This window comes from Aegilops tauschii, chromosome 5 (genome assembly GCF_002575655.3).
Source record: "Aegilops tauschii subsp. strangulata cultivar AL8/78 chromosome 5, Aet v6.0, whole genome shotgun sequence".
NCBI lineage: Eukaryota > Viridiplantae > Streptophyta > Magnoliopsida > Poales > Poaceae > Aegilops > Aegilops tauschii.
Window position 1 is genome coordinate 547,250,662 of NC_053039.3, and position 17,097 is coordinate 547,267,758.

Genomic DNA, 17,097 nt, shown 5'->3' on the forward strand with positions numbered 1-17,097 from the left:
TTTTCGTGGCAAAAAAATAGGGAACGAGGTGGGTAGTTAATGCACCGCGCCTAAAAGTTTTGGGATTACTATTTGGTTTTCGTAACGTGACTAATGCACCAGTACGGAGGGAGTACATAGTAGTCTTTGATTGCAATTTTTGTTGGTAGCTTACAAAGTTGAGAGCTCGGTGAGTACAATAGTAGTCTGATTGATGAGACTTCAGATTTGAGCCATCTACCGGAAGGAATAAAACAATACAACATGTATTTATTTACAGAGGGAGTAGTACATTTTTTTACATGCATTACTAGATATTGCTAGTCAAATACTAAATCCAGATGGACGTGGTAGTACTACTAAATCCAGACGGTGGTGCTAGTACTAGTAGTAGTACTACCAATGTAGTAGCACTGTACTACCCGTTGGTCAAATTATTACGTGCTGCTCCTCACAGTGAAGTGACAAGACCCTGCGCCGGAGATGACACCTGAGTATAGGCGCCGTGTTCAGCATACCATAGTCAGCCTCACCGTTTGCAGTCACTATATATCATCATGGCTGTAGAGCTAGCCTGCTTACAACTAGCCGTGTTCGACATAATTTCCCGTGCGTAGATGCCCGTGCATTGCACGGAACACCAAGATTGGGGGTGGACGGCGCCGGCAGCGGCCATCGCGCTAGATTTTTCCATGGCCTTATAGATGTGGTGGGGAGGAGATAAGGCTGATTGTGAGAGACAAGAAGTTTATTGTAAATAGGGAACAAGTGCGGGCATCTTTTTGCAAAACTAGAGAAGTTTGGTTTGTATGCGTCAGATCTAGATCCGACGGCTATTGGTGAAAGATGGCAGGCACAACATCATCACCAACTCAGTACCTCTTTGATTCGTAGGATTTTGGAAACGCATGAATAGGACATGGCAATATTACAAGTTTCAAACTGATATTACAAATGTTAGGAGTAATGCTGCACCTACGAAGAGGGAATCTAGGAAGTTTACGTAAGAACTTTCGTTACTTTAGGTGGATGCAGCATTATCGTACAAACTAAAATCCACCGCCCTAACAAGTCACTAATGAGCAAATAATTTTTTGAGTCTCTGGCCACTTGATGTTTCAAAAACAAATTCAGCTTCTGCAGAGACTTTCTCATTTAGGCTTAGACGCTTGCGGTGATAAGCACGCCATTCATTGTTGCGCCAGAGAACGCCAAACCTCATTACCTTGAGCACACTTGCCTCCAGAACAAAGAACCTGGCCAATTTAATCTCAGACGTGCTGCCTCGGTAGTCGATCAAATCAATTTCTGTAAGATGGAGATCAAGGCATTCGATGAGATTGTTATAGTGCAACACATTTTTCACTTTCGGGTCTTTTTTTATCTGGAAAAGAAGAGAACATATTAGAGCAGCTGGCTGTATAAGATTGCCGTGTAATCAAGAGGTACCAATATCATTCGCTCATACGATAGGGTTGGCTGGCTAGTGATATTTTTTCACTCTCTCTCTCTCTCTCTCTCTTTCTCTTTCCTCTCATTTACCTAGGAGCACGTGAAGAGCTTGGGCATTTGTTGCCTTCCACTATGTGGTCGATGCCATATTTCTCAAAAGTATGCCACATAATATACATCAATGTCAAACAAAAAGATTTTGGCACCGCTCTCGCGATGTGAGAGAGTTGGCACCGTTGTGCACACAGACCCACATGTATAAACAAATCAATCAAACCAACTACACCAGCCTCTCACTCTCCAAAACAAGTTGTCGGGGAAATGACACCTATGGGATCACAAGAATCCCTACTACGGTTGGCGGGGTGCAGGGTTGAGCGAAGAGCAGGTTTAACAGGAAGCACACGGTTCGTTTACCAGGTTCGGGCCGCGAGGATGTGTAATACCCTAGTCCTGCTTTGGTGGATGTATTGAGTGTTCTTGTGTTCATGAGCTAGCTACGGGGTGCAACTTGCCCAAAAGAGCCGAATCCCTCTCCTGGTCGCCTCGGGCCTCCTTTTATAGGGAAAAAGGGGTTGCCACAGTGGCACACAGGAGGTGGAAAGGTCTACAGTGCTACGAGCTTATCGCCCGTATTACAGGACAAAGCGCATTAAATGTGTCGCTTAGTTGTCCCTTAGCTTTATCGGGGACGGGAACGAGGCCCGTCCCGTCCGTCGCCACCTCGTCTTGCTTCGACACGCACCCAGGCCAGCGATGCGTGTGGCGCCATGTAGGCAGGCAGGTAGGCAGCTGAGGTGGCGTGGTGGCAGGGTCTTCACGAAGATCTGCATGCCACCACGCAGGTGCTTGCTGAGTTGGCTTGGAAGCCGCTCGTCGCCACGCAGGTGCCTGCCCAGCTGGCTAGGCTGGCAGCCGCATGGAAATGGTGGTAGCGTCTTGCTTGGTGTGGGCCTGGGAGTGGCCCCGCTGATGCCCTCGGCAAGGGCTTTGCCGGGGGCCCGGCAAGGGTCTTGCCGTGGCGTTGCATTCGTCCCCCGCAAGGCGCTTGCCGGGGGTCTTGTGAATCTCCTCGGCTAGGATCCCGTCGAGGGGCACCGTCTTCTGGTCCTCATCTGATCTTGTGTGTTCATGATCTTGATGAAGATCTGCATGCCACCAAGAAGGTGCCTCCCGAGCCCTTGTCCCAACGCGGTTGACTACGTTGGAGGCCGTGGGTTCAAGGGTGGCGTGCTCCAATGGTGTTGGGCGAGCTGCCCTGGCAAGGTTCGTGCCGGGGCCGCTGAGGCCGCCCCGGCAAGGGCTTTGCCGGGGGGACCTGCTTCGTCCCTTTGCTCTTTGTGTCTCTGGTCTTTGTTGTTGCCTTGTTTCTCTTGGGCTTCGGCTTCTCTCCTCTGCTTTGATAAGTGTGGCGGTGGCGCGCGGCTCTGACTGCCCATGCACAAGTAAAGGGGTCAAGAGGAGAGCCCCTACTTATGTGCACCGACAGGAGCCCCCGGGCCTGGGCCACACATAAGCGCGACACGTTGTTGGGCCAGGCCCAGAACGGTGCGCGGGCAGGTGGGGCGGATTTTACTGTAGTAACTTTTCGTCCGCTGCGCTTCCCCATTACCCGTGTTGTACGCTCGACGTGGAGGGTCGTGCGTGAAGTGGGGGTCATGCGTGGGTTAGTTCCCGCATTCATGCGTCACATCATGGTAAAGGGGCGGCTCATTTACTCGGGCGGACCCGGGTCACGGCCTTCAAGGCATCCGTGCTCCATGATCACGGGGCGGGGAACGGTCGCTTCACCCGTCCCATCGACTCTGCTTGCTCGCCACGTGTCCTTCATGCAGGTGGCAGGTGGTGGAGGCGGGAAACCGGTCCGTTGCTGATTGGGGCAGCGGGTCGGTTCTGATTCCCCGCGCCCCCGATGGCCGGATTGGTTGAGCGGGGCAGCCGAGCCCCGACCCCGCCTCTTTATAAGAAGGGGGAGGGGGATGGCATCCCGTATCCCTCCATCGTCCGTCTTCATTCACTTTGGCTCCCTTTCCTCCATCCGCCATGGCAAGAGGAGGCGCAGGCTTTTTGACGGTGGCGGCGAGAGTCGCTGCCGACAGCGCGTCCCCCTCTCTCAAGAGCTCGCGGTGGCAGAGCCAGCCATGAGAGGAAGGGGGAGGGGGCAAGGCCGAGGTCGTCGTGGCGCTCGGGGAAGAGGGGGACGGGGCGGCGCACCAGCCTCACCTCCGCCAGCGATGCCTCTTCCAATGGAAGGCCACGTTGGGGACCAGCCTTGTGAGTTATTCATCAGGCTGCGCTGGCCACCGCGCCGTCGTCTTCGTCTTCCTACCCCATTTTCTCGGGAGATGGAGCTCGATCCGCCCCAGGCTCTCAGGCTGCACATGAGGGGCTGTGGGAACGGCGGCACGCGGGTCAACGTCGACTTCCCCGCTCCTCACGTCATGTACCTCCGTCGCGGATGGAAAACATTCGCCCGCATCCACTGCCTGAAGGCGGGGTTCGTCCTCTACTTCAAGTTAATGGAGGGTGGCCTGCTCTCCGTCAAGGTCTTCAGAGATCTTGGAACTCGCCTGAAGTGCTGTGTGGAGAGCTCCTCTGACGATGAAGATTCCTCCTCGAGCGAGAGTGACGAGGAGGACAGCGACAGCGACGACGAGGGTAGTAGGCGGGAGGATGACGGGTCCGATAGGTGTTGGACACGCCATCCAAGGCGATGCCGGCAGCACCTCCATCTGCATCGCCAGCTCCTTGAACTTCTCGGGGTCGCCTCCTTGGGCAGCTGGTTTGGGAGGCCAGAGAAAATGAAGAAGGCGGGTGGCGGGCCGTCAAGTCGGAGTACGCGGGCATCGACGCCTTCATCGCGTATTGACGGTCCTGCCGCCTCATCTTCCAGCTCTTCCCCCATCATCATCATTACCAGCCTCTCTTCGGGGCGGCCACCGGGATGTTCTCCTGGTGCCTTCTGCTGCTCGTGCCTTGCCTAGGCGCTCTTTTTGCCCTTCCGTCATCTTGTTCCGTTTCCTGAGGAGAGGGACAAGAAAGGGATTACGGGCACCTTATCGTTTTTTAGTCTTTAAGCCTACGGGCCTTTGTAAACTTTAAATCTGGTAATCCCCTTGCTCATGTTTGCATTCCGTACGAACTATACCTGTTTGGAACATATTAATGAAAAAGGGGGCTTGCCGGGTTTTTGCGCATGAGCGAGGCCTATGCCAAGGAACGAATCCTTGCTATTCGTAAGATAGACATTATCACCCGGCAACAGGCCTTGCCGTCCTTTCCTTCATCCATAGCCACACTCACGCTCTTGGCGGAGGCTGGGGTGAAGTAGGCTCAGGCCACTCATTTACTTCCTCGTCGCCGCGACAGCAACTAAGTTCCGGCCCCGGGAATAGTTCTAGGGCACAGGAACAGGGGAGCACGGAGGCCTAGGAATAAAAAGAGGTTTCATATGTCCCAATTTTGTACGGGAATGCATATCAGGGGATAAAGGACTTATCTGGGTTAGCAGCTCCCGGCGACCTTGGCTCGTCGTGGTCAGATCTCCAGGCCTGCAGCCTCCGGCAACCTTGGCCTGGCGGGGTTTGGACGTCGGCCTGTCCTCTTTCCTTCAGATAGCCCAGCAAAGATGTTTACGCATCCTGCGAACCTAAAAATGACAGGAGAGAACAAAAAGACGCATACTCAACCTCCAAGCTAGGGGTTAGTCGCCGCTAAGCACTATCAACCCTAACCGAGGGAGAGACTCGATCTAGCATGCATGATGAAACTTAGGGCGCCAGCGCTTCATTTATTTATGCTCAGGGTCAGCGCCTGGCTTTGTACAAAGGGTTACATGCCTTGTCGGCAAGGCTTGTAAAAAAGGGTGGCTTGCCGAGAGGCCCGACAACCGCGCCTTATGGGTAAAACTTGCGAAGATGTTCGATGTTCCAGGAGTTGCTCACTGGAATACCATCTTCGGTCTCTAGGCGGACTGCGCCGGGCCTGGTGACTCGTATTACCCGATAAGGGCCTTCCCACTTCGGCGTCAACTTGTTGGAATTCTTGGCCGATTGAACGCGCCGAAGAACAAGTTCGCCTTCCTCAAAGCTTCGGGCATGAACCTTGCGGCTATGGCAGCGGTGCAAGGCTTGCTGGTAGCGCGCTGCTCGCACAGCCGCCCGAAGACGATCTTCCTCGAGGAGCGTTGCGTCATCTTGCTGCAGTTGCTCTTGCTCAAGCTCATCATAAGCGAGCACTCGGGGTGACCCGTATGTGAGTTTCGTGGGGAGAACTGCTTCCGCCCCGTAAACGAGGGAGAAGGGTGTCTGGCTGATGGCTCGATTTGGTGTCATCCTGATTGACCAAAGAACCGCCGGCAATTCATCGATCGAGCGCCTTCCGCACTTGTGCAGCCTGTCAAAAGTCTTCATTCGGAGGCCTCGCAACACTTCTGCATTGGTTCTCTTAGCTTGGCCATTGCTCCATGGATGTGCAACAGAAGCAAAACAGACCTTGCTATCGAGGTCCTGGATGTTTGCATGAAGGTGCGGCTTGTGAACTGCGTGCCGTTATCGGTGATGACCGTGTTTGGTGCGCCAAAACGGCTGACTAGTCCCTTGAAGAACTTGACGGCTAATTGTGCTCTCACCTTTCTCACAGCTTCCACTTCTGGCCACTTGTGAACTTGTCGATTGCGACGTACAAGTACTCAAAGCCCCCGATGGCACGGGGAAAAGGGCCCAATATATCGAGCCCCCAGACCAAGAATGGCCAGGAAAGAGGGATTGTTTGGAGAGCTTGGGCTGGTTGATGAAGCTTCTTTGAATGGAACTGACACGCTTCACACTTGGTTACTAGTGTCGTCGCATCTTGGAGGGCTGTGGGCCAGAAGAAACCTTGCCGGAATGCCTTGCTGGCAAGGGCCCTCGACCCTATGTGGGAGCCACATATGCCTCCGTGTATCTCTGCCAACAGCTCCAGTCCTTCCTCCCGGGGAATGCACTTCAATTTCACACCGTTTGGTCTCTTCCTGTACAGAACGTCATCAACGAACTGGTACATGGCGGACTGACGGGCTACTTTCTCCGCTTCTTCCTGTTCCTCGGGAAGCTCCCCTGTTTGGAGAAACCGAACGGTATGTTGTGCCCATACCGGAGCCTGAGGCTCGACGGCAAGGACTAAAGGCATCTCCTCCGCCATGGGAGCGGCCGTCTCTACGGCTAGGGCTTGATGCCCTGCCGGAGGCAGTCACTTCACGGCAGGCTCAGTGTTTCCGGCAACATCCTTGCCGGCGGCTCCGGGGAGCTCGGCAGGAAAGTACTTGCCGGGCATTGATTTCCTCCGTTTGTTCTGCTCCGTTGATGGTTCGATGGATGGCTGAGTTAATTGAAGCACAAAGGTACCTGGTTCCACAGGCAGTTTGAGGGCAGCGCGTTTTGACAGGTAGTCGGCGATGTCGCTCTCTGCTCGGGGAACGTGCTCCGGCTGTATACCGTCAAAACGCTCTTCCAGCTTCCTCACTTCATCTACGTAGGCTTCCATCAACGGGCTCCGGTAATCCTTGTTGACTTGCTTGACGACAAGCTGTGAGTCACCCCTGACGATGAGTTTCTTGATTCTGAGGTCTGCCGCGATCCTGAGACCGGCAAGCAATCCCTCGTACTCGGTAGTGTTGTTCGTCGACATCTCCCTGGGGAAGTGCATTTGGACCACGTACTTAAGGTGGTCTCCGGTGGGTGTGACAAGCAGTACACCAGCACCGGCGCCTTGCAGCGAGAAAGCCCCATCAAAGTACATGATCCAGTCGCAACTCGCCTCCTTGCCGGGGAAAGCAGTCTCCTGAACTTCTTCGTCGGGTGTCACGGTCCATTCTGTGATGAACTCCGCCAAGACTCTGCTTTGAATCGTCAAAGTGCTCTCGAACTTAAGGCCAAAAATAGACAGCTCCAGTGCCCATTCCACAATCCTCCCAGTCGCATCTGGGTTATGCAGTATCCGTTGCAACGAGAGGCGGGTGACGACGGTGATCTCGTGTGCTTGGAAGTAATGACGCAGCTTCCTCGAGGGCATAAGGAGGCCGAAGAGCAGTTTCTGCACACCGGAGTACCTTGATCTAGCCCCCTGCAAGAGGGAGCTAACAATGTAGACCGGGTGCTGCATCATCTTCTTCTTCGGCACCACCTCAATTAGCTGTGTCACCTCTGCGCCAATGGCATCAGGCTCTGTTGTCGCTATCACTTCTGCGTCGACCTCTCTCTGCGCCACTAGCGCAGCACTGACCACTTGATTCGTTGCCGCTAGGTATAGCAGCACCGGCTCTTGTGGTTTAGGCGCAACTAGTATTGGCGTAGAGTAGAGGTATTTCTTTAAGTCTTGCAGCGCTGCTTCGGCCTCCGGGGTCCACTCCATTGGGCCCGCCTTTTTCAAAATTTTGAAAAAGGGAAGGGCGCGCTCGGCGGACTTGGATTTGAATCTGCTCATGGCAGCAACGCAGCCAGCAAGCCGACGCACATCCTTAATCCGCCTGGGCGCCTCAATTTGCTCAATGGCCTTGATCTTGTCCGGCTTCTCCTCGATCCCATGCTGCGACACAAAGAACCCGAGAAGCTTGCCGGACGGGACGCCGAAGACGCACTTCTCAGGGTTCAGCTTGAGGTTGATCTTGCGCAGGTTCGCGAATGTCTCTTCCAAATCTGGTATGAGCGTTACCCTGTCCTTTGTTTTGACCACTATGTCATCCATATAAGCCTCCATATTTTTATGGAGCTGGGGTTCAAAACCAATTTGGACAGCTCTTCCAAACGTTGAGCCAGCACTCTTCAACCCGAAAGGCATCCGTATAAAACAATACGTACCACATGGGGTGATGAATGCTGTCTTCTCTTCGTCTTCTCTTGTCATGAAGATCAGGTGGTACCCTGAGTAAGCGTCAAGGAATGACAAAAGGTCACACCCAGCCGTGGAATCTACAATCTGGTCAATGCGCGGCAACGGGAAGGGATCTTTTGGGCAAGCCTTATTGATATCCATGTAGTCAATACACAACCTCCACTTCCCATTTGCCCTGCGCACTACCACCGGATTTGCCAGCCACGTTGGGTGGAGCACTCCTCTCACCAAGCCTGCTGCTTCCAGCTTCGAGATCTCCTCTGTGATGAACTCTTGCCGTTCCAAAGCCTGCTTTCTGACCTTCTGCTTGACGGGTCGCGCATGAGGGCAGACAGCAAGGTGGTGCTCAATCACCTCCCTGGGAACGCCGGGGATGTCGGATGCTTGCCATGCAAACACATCGACATTCGTCCGCAGGAAGGTGACGAGTGCATCTTCCTATTTGCTGTCAAGGGTGGAGCTTATGGTAAAAGCCCCTCCCGTGCCATCTTCCCTAACGGACACCCTCCTGGTCTCTGGCGGCGTGGCTCTGGATTTCTTGCTCTTGCCGTTGGAGCTCTCTGGCACGTCCTCGACGGGAGCACTACACTCTGAAGAGGTGCGCTTGCCGGAGTGGGTGCTAGAGCCCTTACCGGTCTTCTTCTTCCCTCCCGGAGCTTCAGTGGCAGGAGCAAGTGCCTTGGCGGTGGCTGCTGCAACTACTTCCTGGTAGAGTTGGTCAGCGCAAATCAGTGCATCTTTCTTGTCAGAGGGGACGGTGATGATCGTCACTGGCCCAGGCATCTTCAGCGTGTTGTAGGCATAGTGTGATGCCGCCATGAACTTGGCCAGCGCTGGGCGGCCAAAGATCCCGTTGTAAGGCAAGTGGATCTTGGCAACGTCAAAGTCGATCCTCTCCGTCCTATAGTTCAAATCGCTTCCAAATGTCACGGGCAGTGTGACTTTTCCCTTTGGTTGGCTCCTTCCCGGGTTGATCCCCTGGAATGTGCCCATTTCTTCGAGGTCCCCGTCAGGAATCTGCAGCCTCTTGATCACAGCAGGCGAGATCAAGTTCGGACCGGCCCCGCCGTCAACCAGCATCTTTATCACTTTGAGGTTGCGTATTGTTGGTGAAACCAACAACAGCAAGCACCCGACCGCAGTTGTGCGATCAGGGTGATCCTCGGTGTCAAAGATGATAGGCGTGCTGGACCACTTTAGTGGCTTCTGGGCATCGAACGACGGTTCTGCCGCTGTGATCTCACGCGCCCACTGCTTGAGCTCGCGGTGAGAAGTATGCAGCACGGCACCGCCGTCAACGCACATAGCCTCTATAGCTTTCTGAAACTCATGGTCGCCGGACTCGTTGTCCTATTCGTGATCATCGTCTTCCTGCTTCTTGTCGCGACCCCGGGCGTGCCTCTCTTGCTGTTTGTCCTTGCTGCGGTGGCCTGTTTGGCCGTCACGCTTCTTGCCGGACCCCTCGGCACCATCCTGGCCCTTCTCCTTGTCCCGCCTCTCATATTCAGCTTTTTGCTTCTCAGCAAGCAGCTCAACTTGTCGGCAGTTCTGGAGGTCGTGGCCCTTGGTGCGATGGATCTTGCAGTATTGCTTGTCGGAGTTTCCTGCTTCTCGGCAGCCGCCAAGGCCCGGCAGGCGACGCACCCGGCAATCTCCTTGCCGGGGTCGTTTGCCCTAGTCTTCTTGGCGGCGCCGGCGTCGTCAGATCCCTCGACGGCAAGTACGGCTTTACCCTTACGCTTCCTGTTGCGGCGCCGGCTCTTCTTTGCCGGGGCGGCAGTATTTTTGTCCGAAGAGTCGGTTTCCACCCCGGCATCCTCACCAGGGTACTTCCTTCCCTCTTCAGCCTGAGCACATCTGTCGGCCAGAACGTAGAGTTCTGCCACATCTTTCACCTTGTTCATCGCCAGCTCTTCACGCATCTTGCTGTTGCGTACATTCTGGTGGAATGCACTGATGATGGCGGCGGGATGAACATCCCGGATGTTGTATTGTACTCGGCTGAACCTCTGTATGTACTTGCGCAGGCTTTCGCTTTCTTTCTGGGAGATGACATGCAAGTCGCTTGCCTGGCCATGAGCTTGGTGACCTCCCGTAAAGGCGCCAACAAACTCATGGCACAAATCCGACCAGGAAGAAATAGAATCTACTAGCAAGTGCATCAACCACGACATGGCGTTGGGTTTAAGTGCCAACGGGAAGTAATTGGCAACCACCTTATCGTCGCGAGCTCCGGCGGCTTGCATCGCAATGGTGTAGATGTTGAGGAACTCCGACGGGTGGGTCTTGCCGTTGTACTTCTTGCCAATGTCGGGCTTGAACGTGCGGTGAGTGGGCCACTGGAACTGCCGCAGCTCACGGGTAAAGGCCGGTCAACCTACCTCATAACGTAGGCCACCGGGGCCGCCCGGATCTGGGTGGTCCATAGTAGGCCCTGCTCGCCTATCTGACTGATGGCGTGCTTCGCACCGGCGCTCGATGGTGGTTCGAGCGTCTTCGTGAGCTCTCTCCCGGAGCACTTGGCGCTGATCGCGGTGGGTCCGTGGGTCGGACGACGCTATGGAAATATCATCACAAGCATCGTCACGACGGACCGACGCCCGTGGTAACTGATGAGGAGGAGGAGAATGCACTGTGGCCGCAGCGCCTCCGGTCTTCCCACCACTAGCTCGTGGTGCCTCGACGGATCGCCGGCCTGAGGGACCCGCTGACGGCAGTTCGTCCTTGTTGGCGATGCCAACGAGGCTCCGGATGGTGGCTCTCCACTCGTCGAGCTTCTCCGCAGCAGGAGGGAAGTCGAGGAGCAATTGCGCGCGCGCCAAGGCTTCTGTCAGCGTCGGCGGTGGCGAAACCTGCGTGGACCGTGATGCGCTCCGGCCTCTAACCACGTAAGAAGGAGCTCTATCACGGCCCTGCGGTTGCACGCCGTCTTCGCCAGCGCCTCGGCGAACATGCTGGCCTTCTGTGTCCCGTGAATGATGCACGGGACTTTTTCCGCGACGGCGCCCGGGGTCTTCGGCGTGGTGACGCCGTTCGTCGCACGCAGCCTGGGAGGAGCGCGCCGTGGGCGCCGGCGTAGGTGTCTTCGAAGCCGCCGCGCCGCCCGCAGGTGGTGCGACGATGCTCTTGGAGGGCCCCGCGCCGCCTGCGGGGGGCCCAACTCTGTATTTGTATTTGATGGCATGCGGCTCGTTGCCTGGCACACGAGCGACGCCGCTCACCAAGCTCTGGCTGCCAGAGCGATGTTGATGGTCGCGGGCCGCGCCTCGGGTCCTATCCGCGACCGGCCCGCTGCTCGCCCGCATCGGTATGGGCCGTTCGGCTCCCGATTAGCCGATCACCGTGATCGTCTTCTTCTTGGGAGCCATGGCGACGAAGGACCGCTAAACTAGCTGCTAAACTAGATTCTCTCAACTGCGCTCCCCTACCTGGCGCGCCAAAGATGTCGGGGAAACGACACCTATGGGATCACAAGAATCCCTACTACGGTTGGCGGGGTGCGGGGTTGAGCGAAGAGCAGGTTTAACTGGAAGCACACGGTTCGTTTACCCAGGTTCGGGCCGCGAGGATGCGTAATACCTAGTCCTGCTTTGGTGGATGTATTGAGTGTTCTTGTGTTCTTGAGCTAGCTACGGGATGCAACTTGCCCAAAAGAGCCGAATCCCTCCCCTAGTCGCCTCGGGCCTCCTTTTATAGGGAAAAGGGGTTGCCACAGTGGCACACAGGAGGTGGAAAGGTCTACAATGATGTGAGCTTATCGCCCGTATTACAGGACCATGCGCATTAAATGCGTCGCTTAGGTGCCCCTTAGCTTTATGGGGGACGGGAACGAGGCCCGTCCCGTCCGTCGCCGCCTCGTCTTACTTTGACACGCGCCCAGGCCAGCGATGCATGTGGCGCCATGTAGGCAGGCAGGCAGCTGAGGTGGCGCGGTTGATTTTTGTAAGGAAAACTGCCTGGTAGTTTTGCATACTGAGCTGCATGAGTTTACTATCTCATATCATGCACATTACTGAATTGTAGTGCTGCTCTGGTTGCCCATTTATTCATTGTGTCAATGTTGCTTTCGTATTACCTTACCTGGCTGATGATAGATGTGCCATATTGGATTAATTTGGTGTAGCTGGTATGGTCTGGTTGCCCAAACGTTCGTTGTGTCAATGTTTCTTTCCTATTATCCGACCCGGCCAATGATAGCAATGCTAGTGTGTTAATTTGGTGTAGGCTGCTGAAGATAAGAAGACAAAACTCTGAAAACAATAAGGCAACCCCATTGTTTTTTTCCAATAAATGTAGGCCAGATAATATGGCAATAACTCATGATTAATCTGTTCGGTTCCCCTCCTAATTTATGTTATGATGCACTGGTCGAGACACAATCCACTATCAATAATATAAGCCTGCCAAAATCGCCATCTGAATCTGTTCAGTTTCCTCTGTCTCGAATGCAACGGAAAAAATGTATGTTTGTGAACCAATTAATGGCTGAAGCAATGATGGAAATGGTGGAGGAATCAGAGTTGCACATTCGTGCGCAACAATAACTGATCAATGTTTTCAGAGACAGTGTAGCAAAGCAGGAAGAACTTGCCCACATGCTTATGAGCGTCATCCGCGCTGAGGTTGCAGATTGTGACGTTGTAGATCGTTAGGTTCTGTTCATTTATTTGCACTGGCATTAATCTTTGATTGCCTAGTGGATATAATTTCCTGTAATATATGCTGGATGTGCAACGTTTTTCCCTGTATGCCGTACCTTTGCTTGATCGGTTTTGGTCCTGTGCATAATTGCTCGTCGTAATGGGCTCAAATTATCTAATTGGGCCTAAAGACATGTACGAACTTTAGTGGGCCCATTAAGTTAAAGGGCCGTTACCAGGCCGAAAGTTAATGGTCGGCCCTCTTACCTCCCGGGTCGTTAACAGGTCGACATCGAAGCGGGCAACAGGTGGGCCCATTTGATTTCACGGGCCGTTAACAGGCCGTTACTAAGGTCGGGCTACATATGGCCCAACTATACTGTTGGCCTTTAGCAGGCCGAAAGAGACAACGGGCTCGTACTGGACCATGAAGAGCATGGGCTGCTAAGAGGCCGAAAGTCAGGTCGTACTGTAAATGGCCCAACTGTGTTGTGGGCCTTGAGCAGGCCGAAAGAGAAACCGGGCTGGTATTGGACCATGAAGAGCATGGGCCGTTAAAAGGCCAAAACTCAGGTCCGACTACAAATGGCCCAACTCATTTATGGGCCGTCACCAGGCTGAAAGACACACCAGGCCAGGGATTGGCCCAACACTTAAATGGGTCGCTAAAAGGCCAAAACTCAGGTCCGACTACAAATGGCCCAACTCATTTATGGGCCGTCAACAGGTTGAAAGACACACCGGGCCGAAAATTGGCCCAACACTTAAATGGGCCGCTAAAAGGCCGAAAGATGTACATCCTGAAAATTGGCCCATCCCTTGAATGGGCCGTTAATAGGCCGAAATCACATCGGGCTGATATTGAGCCCTAATATATAACGGGCTGTTAACGGGCTCAAACTGACGATGGGCTACAATGGTGTCAAATCTTTAACGGGCCGTTGACGGGCCGAATTGGCACATCTCGTATGGGCCGTAGACTTAAATGGACCTGACACAAGTAGGCCTTATATGGGCCGGCCTGCTAATTTTTACTGGGCCGACCTTTTTCACCGGAATGGGCCACTGTTGGGCCGTGCCACATGTCGACCTATCATAGGCGCCTCCTGTCCAATGAGTGGATGACATTTGTCCCAACGGTGAGGCAACACGTGTTTCCTCCGGCCAATGAGAATTTTACACGTGGAAAATCCTCATTGGTCTGGGCTGTTAACGGGTTATCGGATCCAAAACCGGACCCGATAGCTTAACGGCGACCCGTTACGGTGGATGCCACGTGTCGGTCACCCTTGACGAAAGCACTTCCATGACGCGCCATTTATCGTCATGGAAGTGGACACTTCCGTGATGATAATTTTGGTAATGTCATGGAACACTTCTACGACAGCACAGGTATGACTATCCTGATTCTGTCATAAAATTATCATGAATGTACATGCATGACAGAAAACGTGACCTACTGTGACAAACACGTATCATCACGAAAGTATATTTTTTTGTAGTGTAGGCTGGTCATAGTGGGAGTAACTTAGCAAGTAACATAGCGCATTCCAAGACAAGTTTGCTTATGTAGCAAATAGTTAATGAAGAGAGAAGCGTTTGGAGTAACATAATATGTTCCTGTAACATAACGTAACCCAAAGCAAAATGAGTCTATAATGTAATAAATGCAATCATCTATGACACTACATGTATGTTACTTTGCACTATAAAGATAGTAACAAAGACTAGTATCATATGCATGACACTACTATGACCAGCCTTATGCGTCTAGTCGATCGAGCTCTCCCTGCACCAATCCTATTGATCCCAATCCGCCAATCTCTTTGTTGCTCCCAAGCCTAACTCCGAGCCCAGCGCCACCGTGTTGTCTGGTACTAGAAGTTCTCATCTTCACGTGGCTCGCCACGACGTGGTCGGAACACAATACTGGGCGGTTGCCTGAGGGAGGGAGAGGTTAGCCTGCCGACGTACTTGTACACGTTAATGACCCCGTCTCTACAACTAGTAGAATGCATCCTTAAGAACCTGGTAACAGAAACATTATCCTGCAGGGGGAAAAGAGGCCGTCGATTATTTCAATATAGAAACAAGCAAGCAGTCATTGTACGGACAATGGCCGTTAAGTGACACATATTTCACTTCAATTTTAAATACTGTAGCTGATTGGGTTATCATGACCATGCTTGCAAGCATCTCCCATAGACCCAACTTGTTTTTTGAGGAACATAAACCCAATTATAATTAAAAATAAAGGCTTTCTCCACTTAAAACCAAGCACAAGACCTCTTGGCGGCGGCCCAGGTACTCTCATTGCAGGCCAACTCGTCACAGCTTGCTTACATTAAAAATAAACACCGTCACTGTCTGATTCGTGGCTGCATTTAAGGGACATATGCGAATCTCAAAAGAAAAAGAAAAGGCTAGGGATATACCTTAAATGAAATACTCAAATTATAAAAGTTGAAGACATCATTTTTATCAGGGCTAGAAATTTAGAAACACCTTAGTTGAATATGAAAAGCACAAAACAAAATAAACTAAAATGACAATTGCAGGAAATTTATTCCTGTAGTTCACCAAAATTGTTCCGGTAGTGCAAATACAAATGTTTCATCACTACTATGCAAAGAATCAAGGGAAACCATGTTTATATAGTTGTTGCAATTTGTTCAGTGCTGCAAATAAAATGTTCCCATATTTCATAAATAATGTTAGATTGTTACTGCACAAAGAAATATATAATAGTGCAAAAAATGTTCTTGTAATTTGGAATAATAATCGAACAATCCATCACTACAAAGCAATCATATTATATATGTACTTACGGATTATTCCACCATAACAAGCAGACTTTCCAAATATCTACTCCCTCCGTTCGGAATTACCTGTCGCGGAAATGGATGTATCTAGACGTATTTTAGTTCTAGATACATCCATTTGCGAGACAAGTAATTCCGAACGAAGGGAGTATGACCCAACAAGGTAGTAGTTCTTACGTTTGCATTTTGGACAATAATATGCGACGAATATTTTATTTGTAACATAAGAAATTTAGAAAATACTATATCGAACAAAAAAATTCAGATGAGCATGCGACCATGGTTTATTATAAATAAAAAAGCAAATACCTTGTTTTGCCTACACTCAAATTTGTCTTTAATATGCATAGAAACACCAAAAGAAAGGCTAGGATGTACTTAAACCTTCCAATTTTTTTGTCTCAACGGAAGCTTGAATTTAAGTACTCCCTTCGATCCATATTAATTGTTGCTGATTTAGTATAAAGTTGTACTAAATCCAATGTTCGGGATATCGCTTCTCGATAACTTATCGGTCGTCCCAAGATAAGAGACAAATTGGCTTATCGGTCGATTTTATCAGTCGACTATTTATCGGCAAGTTTTTTTTAAATCTCATGTTTTCGTATCATCGGGATCAATGAACATGACAAACTTGTAAGACATGTCACCTGTTTTCCTCTTAAGCGGCCTGAGATATACCGGAAGTAGCCATCTACACAAACAGGAGGCATCAAGACTACGAAACTCAACCAAAATAAAAAAATTGGGAGCTAAATTGGTTGGGTCCCACAGATTTACGGGTGAATGCCAGCAAATATCGGTGATATATCGGTTGTCAGACCGATATATTGGCTAGACCGATAAATACCAGTGGTATTCACTTATCTTATCAGTCTAACCCCGATAAACGATAAATCGGCTGATTTATCGGCTTACCAGCCGATATTTTGAACGGTGCCTAATTCAACGACAATTAATATGGACTGGAGGGAATAGTAAAATTGTACCGTGGCCAACTGATAACTGGTTGTTAACAAACTATACTTATGATTTACATCTCAACTAGTTTGTTCAATATCTCCATTTAACCTTTTGTTTTAGTGAAAAAGATAAACAGCAACACCCCCTCCCCCCCCCCCCCCCCCAATTTTTTTTTATATACGAACGCACCAAAAAATGGTAAGAAAGGTAGATGTGAGCCTTCATTGTAAATTTTACTTTTAGTTGAAATATGCAGGTTTTGGATACCAAGCTTTCTGGCCCAAATAATAAATTTATACCATATCTTGATGTAATTTTCATGAAATGCATTTTACTACAAGATTTTTAATATTTTTAAATGTATATGCTAT